The following is a 7360-nucleotide window of genomic DNA, read 5'->3' on the forward strand; positions in this document are numbered from 1 at the left end:
AAGACTCAGGTATGAACAGGTTTTTGGATGTGCAGAGATTTTGCCACAGCGACCTTTTCAAGAACGCAGCTGAAGGAATAAAGGAGGGAGGCTGGACTCCACAACATCTGATTTTAATGCAAAGAACCAGCACAGCAGAAAGCATTCCCAGTTATTCCACATTACAACATGTTAGTCACATTACTGGAGGAATCACAGCAGAACATGAATCAATAGTCGAGTAAACAGCTCAGTAGGAATATCGTCTTTTCCAGAAATGGGGTAAAATATTTAGTGCATGAAACCTGAGTTATCGTGAGCAGCGTTACTGGTTTGTCGTGTCCTCAGTGGCCACATGGGTTCCTGCTGCAGATGCATTTGTGGCAAACTGGAGCTGACAACTCTACAGATGTAATCCTAACCAACAGTGACCCTGTTTAGGATTCACCCAGTTTGGATGTTATTACCCCAATAAATAGCCGATACCAGCGCAGAGGGTTCGGTTAAGACCTCAGTAGTCGAGTTTTCATCCACTCTGAGTAAAAATTAACAGAAAGTAACCCTGATAAGGTCGGAGACGTCTTAAAGTCATGTGAGAAAGTGCATGCAAAATCCTGTGGAGTGCATTTCAACCCAGACCAGGATCCTTTTCTAGCTCTAACCAAGATGTTTTGGAGCCTGAACTTAACTAGTCACTGATTCAAAGTGCAGTAAATACAGAGTAAACAACAACAAGTCAGAAGGAGACAGTAACAAATCAGTTATGGACAGTCTGAGCCCAGAAGGTGGACGAGGTCCCCGCTGACCCGTATGTATAGAACCGATTCGCCACTTAACGGACTGATAACATCTGAAACTGGTGCCAGATTCAACTCTGACTTGGTCCCACTAACCCGTTACATCTCCTGAAACCTTTTCCAGCTGTCAGCGTGGTCTCGCTTCACGTCTGCAACAATCTTAAAGCCGCACGCAGAGAACTATTCAAACCCAAGACGTTTTGTATGAATGCATGCCGCATGCATCCCTCGTCTTCAGAAATCTCCAGAACAATTTAAACTAAATGTGTGGTTGTTTGAACAAACCTTAGCCACACAGCATGAGTTTGCGAGGACCCATAAGTTGAAGAGGCAGTTAACCAACAACAATGTAGTCGGTGAATCACTGAAAGCCTCGAGCTTCTTTCCTCTGATCCTCCAAAAATAAGTTGAATTGCACTGCAGAGAGGAATGTAGATGCTCATTTGTACACTGCAAGTGTTGGAAAAAGGTACGATACCAGAGGATTTAAGTTCTTTTCCCCTGAAATCAGCCATTAATTAACAATAAACAATTTCTCCTCACTATCTAATTGGCATCACATTTGTCAAGATACAGTTAAAGAGACTGCTTAATTAATTAAACATGAAATAGCACCTTCCCCGAGTGTTTGAGAATACAGATGTAACCGCGGATTTTGTTCTCCACACACACCGACACCTCCACCCCACCCTCCAACGAAAATCCAGCGCCAGATTTGATAAGATTTGTTCTCTTTATCACTTTAATTAGCACCTCCCTCCTGTCCCCTTTGCAAATGAGGGTTAGGTGAGGGGGTTCGGGATTTGATGACTTAAAATGCACACAGCTAACGAGTTATTCATACCCTGCACAGCTGTTAAAGCAATTTAACTGCTTCTTCTCCGTTCTCCCTCCTTTCTCTTGATACTTGTCGAGAAGGGAAAGGTGGCAGGAGGCCTCACAACTGCTCCATTATCTTGGCGGAGAAGCTTTCGGATTCAAAAATGGTCACAATTTCCATCATTCACCTGTAAAAGGAAAGATTTACAACTATTCATATCTCAAACTTGCGTCTTTCCTGGAACTTATGACCATTTTTATGCAACTCCGTGCAAAAAGTAGGCGTTTCGTTGGAGAGCAAGGTGTGAAAAAAACCACACCTGACTGCTTTAAAGCTGCTTCTGCTCAGAGCTATGAGCACATTTCTATGCACGCCGTATACTTGCGTGCACCGCCATTGCCCATCTGTCACTGTGCAATTATGATCAGAGGAAAAGAAATGCCTGAATGTAGTATCCGCACCTCAGCTCCCATGCAGATTGCCGACCAGGACGTGTCAACTTCTCCCGGATCAGCATCCCCGTGATTGGAAGATCACAACTCACATCTACAAACACTGGCACAGATGCGAGCACGCTTTACCTAAATCCACTGAATTAAGTTCAATAAGGTTCAAATATTGCAAAGGTTCTACGCGGTTTAAGGACATTTAGGAATATCAAAGGCAAAGACTGAATAGGATTTTTCTCCTTTTTGTTTGGGACTTTCACAAGGCCACGGTGTGAAAACCTCCAAGGACAGGTTTGTGGAAAAAGTCACAAACTGCCAAATTTGGAGCGAACACTCATACCTTAAATCCAACAGTTTATCCGCTGAGATGCTTTCAGCTCTCCAGTTTTAAAAACAGCCTAAAACCTGAATACATTAAACATAATTCAGACCGATAAGTGGCGAGGCACTTTGACGTGCCAGCGGCCCGAAAAGCTGTGATGCAACTTTCACTGTTGAGTCTGTTTTGGTCAATGCATAAGTGGAACCGTGGTGACAAGTGGCGCCTGGTGAGTGGTGTTGTTCATCGATGAGTTATTGCTTTAAAATGGAAGTGGTAAGACAGGTTTAGAAAAGGAAAATGGGTTCAATTAGTGCTTCAGATAACAAGAGGCCACTTCAGCTAAATTCCTAGAAAATGAACAACAGGCCGCAGACTCAATAAATAGAGATGAGTTGATTTTCACTGTAATTTAAAAAAATCTCCTTTTTTAACGGCACAGCCGGTTGGATAGACACCAATCAGCCACAACATTAAAACCACTGACAGCTGAAGTGAATTATCTTACCTGGAAACCTCAGGATTCAGGCGGATGTTGCTTCGACACGAACCACCGATGATCTGAAAAACAAAAAAAAAATAACGAATGAGATTTCAGCTTATTTTTACAAAACACTAAAACAGAAGAAGCCGGAAACAAAACCAGGGCTGCCCTCACTATGTGTCAGGAAAACACTCCTGTGTACTCGTAGTACAATCTATAATCCTCTGTGCAGTTTACACACATCACGGTGTCCTGCATGAACAAGGTTGCACACGGAGGTGACAGTTTTCTTTTCACACTGCAGACAATCAAAGTTTCAGGTGAAGTACTGCACGCAGCAGTACGACTCTGTACAGGCAGTTGTGGTGAAAGTAAAAAGAAAAAGTATACGATTCGGAACAGATCCAAGTTGTTTGACAACCACGACAAAACCTACAAGAAGAAGAAACAAGCAAGACTACGAGACTAAAAACAAAAGAAAGACAAGGCTCAAGGTGTTGTTTTCAATCAGGAAAGTTGTGGTTATTTTCTATCATCCTATCTGGAGATGAAAGAAACAAAAACAGCTGATCATGAGCTAAAGGTTCACGACATCAGAACTAGTTTGGAAATAAAGTTGTTTCCATCAAACAAGAATCAAGTGTGAGCTTGAACATTTTCTGAAAAATCTGTAAAGTTTTTGTTTAATTTTATGTTGTCATCAGGCTGCAGGTGTCTCAGTGGTTAGCACCGTTAGCGCCTCACAGCCAGAAGGTCGCCGGTTCACGTCCCGGTGAGGACACCCGGGATCTTCCTGCGTGGAGTCTCCATGTTCTCCCCGTGCAGCGTGGGTTCTCTCCGGGTTCTCCGGCTTCCTCCCACAGTCCAGGAACATGCTGAGGTTAATTGGTGATTGTAAATTGTCCGTAGGTGTGAATGTGAGTGTGCTTGGTTGTCTGTCTCTAAGTGTAGCCCTGTGATAGACTGGTTACCTGTCCAGGTGAACCTGCCTTCACCCTGAGTCAGCTGGGATAGACTCCGCCCCCCATAGTGAGGATGAAGGTGTAGAGGTGATGGATGGATTCCCATTTACATGTTCAAATCCAAATATTCAACCAAAGCACGCCTACTGTTTCAGACCAAACACACCCTCCACAGCTACAGCCCTCCTACACATCAGTGGTTTCCCCCAGCAGGAGGCCACGCTGCAAAAACGGCTCAGAAACAGCTCGAGGAACATGACAAAGAGCCTCAGGAGGCTCCACCCTGCAACCCACAGCAACCAAAAGCCCCCCCAACAAAAGCCAAAAAAAAGTATTAAACAGGTAGCTGTAATGTTGTGGCCGACTGGTGCAATCCCTTAAAATGAGCCAAAAAGACGTCAAAACCAACATTCATTAATATTTTAATCACATTCTGGTCTTATTAATGTTTCTCTGTCTAAACTAACAGCTTTTATAAAAGTCATTGCGTAATCGTTTCCAGCGCGCTCACACAAACACATTAAAAACATGAATACTGGTGGAGAGAACCATCCTGTGGCTTTAACCGCTGAGCCAAAGGAGGCAAACTCTGAATGCACCGAACACCTCTGGAAGCCCGGGAGATCCATCTGTCCGTTTCACAACATCATGCTTGAGGTGATGGAGCTGTAAACAGGTCTGAGCGCCGCCGAGCCACGGCCGGCCTGTTGTGTCTGCTCACAACTCCAGACAAAAGCTGTTATGTCTGAAACCACGGAGCAGAATCAAAGGGCGGCCGAAGGTGTCGGCCCAAAAACGTAAAAACAACCCGCTGGAATGTAGAACCTCACGGCTCGGAACCGTGTGCCAACCTCCTGTTTACATCAGCAGAGGGTTTACGGAAATCACCTCGCTCCAAATTAGAACGTGTTAATAAAATCAAAGGAGGTAAGGCGCGGGCATGTGCCACTTTACCCATAAATCTGGATCCATATTCATGCGAGTGTGATGCTGAATTAATGCGATCAGAAGGACAGTTTCAATCCCTCGAGTTGGTTCGTGTTTAATCTCGTCTCCTCAAAACTGGAAGGCAAAGAGCGGGAGAGGAGGGTAGGAAGCAGCTCTGTGATTAATGTTATTAATTTCCACACCTCTAACCTTCTGTTTCCGCTTCTCTACATTCAGAGGTTGAAAAACCAGGTTTTTTCTTTTCCTGCGTAACGTCGGCTTTTACCAAGCAGCTCGGCAGAAGAGAGAGAGAGAGAAGTTCCCAATTTACGTTGTGGTGATCCCGTGGAGATTGCTATCATTAGAATAACTTTATTGGGCTTTCTGCTGCATTTCCTGTTTGATTTACTGCGCAGTCCCAAGGGCTAATGGGTAGGCACAGAGGACTCCCCTGCACGAGCCAGACCTGCCGATGTAGCGCCGCAGCAACCTGAGTGTAACGTCCCTATTAATCTGCAGCTAAACGTAGCAGAAACGCGGTGGAGACGCCGGCCAATAAATCTGCTGCAGACCTGTTAATGCAGCGAGTGTTGGTGTTGACAGAGAGACAGCGTGACACCGACAGGTCTGGAGCTTCTGCTCTTAAGACGCTCCTCGCTTTGTGGACTTCATGCTGCCAAACAAAATGCACAAAGAAGTTCAGTCCATTCACGGCACGGTGACAGATTTCAACTTAATATCAGTGAAGCACGATAATAAAGTTCCTCGCTGATACTGACATCTGATATTAGGATTTCTGATATCGCTGATAAACGATATTCAGATTTTGTTCACACTGAAAAATGAGTTCAGTCGTGACTCGATGACCCGACACTAAATATAAAACCTTCTTCTATGTCGGATATCAAGGCTGTGGGATTGTCCAGACGGAGGTCCAGATACAAGGAGGGCTTGATGCTGGAAGGCTCACTAGTTGTTCATTATTGTTCATAGTTGTTATAATAACTAGTAGGGCTGGTCCCAGTAGAACTTTCTGCTCTCTGGATATTCAGGCCCAATTAATGATGAACATCAGAATGTTCTGTGAGGTCGGGGGACACTTCCACCCCGGGGCAGCGCTCTGACGGGGTGGAAGTGTCCAGAACACACAGGCAGTACTTGAAGAATCCTGAACAGAAGTCTGTGACGGTAACACCAGACACATGTCCCGTCCCTCCACTAAAGCAGCCCCGACGCAAAAGTTTTTATCATGTTTGACCACTGATTCTGTAAAGTGTTTATGTCAGTGGTCACTGAACTCTCCTCATTCATGGTGATAAGATCCTGGTCTTATTAGTCCACATACCTGCCCTGAGGTAATACCAAGATGGCTGCAGAGTTCAGGTTTGTTTTTTTTTTTACTTTTACCAATAATTTTATTTAATAGTAACTTAAATAGTCCAGGAGACGAGATGCAAGTGTTTGTGAGGGAAAAAAAGTTCACCCATAAAGTCTGATGACACCTTAAATCAATGATTAATGTTCATCAGAGCAAATCTGCAGCCAAAACAAACCAAACTCTGATAAGTGTGTCCATGTCATGACAACAGAGGATTCCTCCACCTCCTTGAGCCTCACCTGCCCTTATCTGCATCCTTTTCTTTTTTGAAAGAGCTTCTTATATCCAAATCCCTCCATTGCTGCCTCAGTGGATTAACCAGCTGACCTCCACCTCCAAACAGTGACCGGGCCTGGGACTGTGAAGCTCTCTCTTGTTCGCTCAACTGTCCAGTAAAGTCGATGTGCTGCTTGATTGACTCACAGAGGACACACATCGTCGGCTTCGTGCATTTTGATGCCCGATCATGATGTCAGACGTTATATCTTTGGCCCTTCATGAAACATTCAGGGCTGCGGCTCTAATGACGCTGCCGCTGCGTTATTTGATGCTGTAAAACGTGGATGTTGTGGTGATTGACAGCTGTGATGGAGACACGCAGGACGTAGACTCGTGTGTTTTATCGAACCACTACATGAGATGTTCTGCAGTTTACTGTGTTACTGAGAAGGATTTCAGGGAGTCCAGGTTCATGTTGTAGCTCTCACGCTAAGTGCACAACCAATCAAAAACAGCTGATATGTCGCTAACAGGCAACACGATCAGCAGTCAGTACATGACCTCTGATCACCACGACGTCACCAGAACGTCAGCAGAACGTCAGCAGAACGTCAGCAGCCATTAGTGCAACGTTCAGCCTCTGCTGTTGTCCAGCAGAAGGAAAGTTGTTCATCTTTAACTACAGCCTGCAGAGACACATGGACGCCATCACACGGCCTGGATCATAGCTTCCATGTCTGCAGGTACATGAGGGACATCACATGTCATCAAGACCTCAAGTCCACATGAGTCACAGCAAACCCGTCCACTAACATCAGCCCACAGTTTATCTGCACATGCACGGTGTCCACATCTGTCCACATCTGTCCACATCCACACACAGCATGATCAAGGCTCATCAGCAGTGTACCGTCTTTGAACCATTTTTTTTATCAACACCAGGTCAGTTCAGCCGTTTTCTCACAAAGCCTCCAGCCTTCCTGTGATTCCCGTCATGCAGCCGTGAGCACGACTCACATCTGGTTC

The sequence above is a fragment of the Stegastes partitus genome, unplaced genomic scaffold (assembly GCF_000690725.1).
Source record: "Stegastes partitus isolate 25-593 unplaced genomic scaffold, Stegastes_partitus-1.0.2 Scaffold283, whole genome shotgun sequence".
Taxonomy (NCBI): Eukaryota; Metazoa; Chordata; class Actinopteri; family Pomacentridae; genus Stegastes; species Stegastes partitus.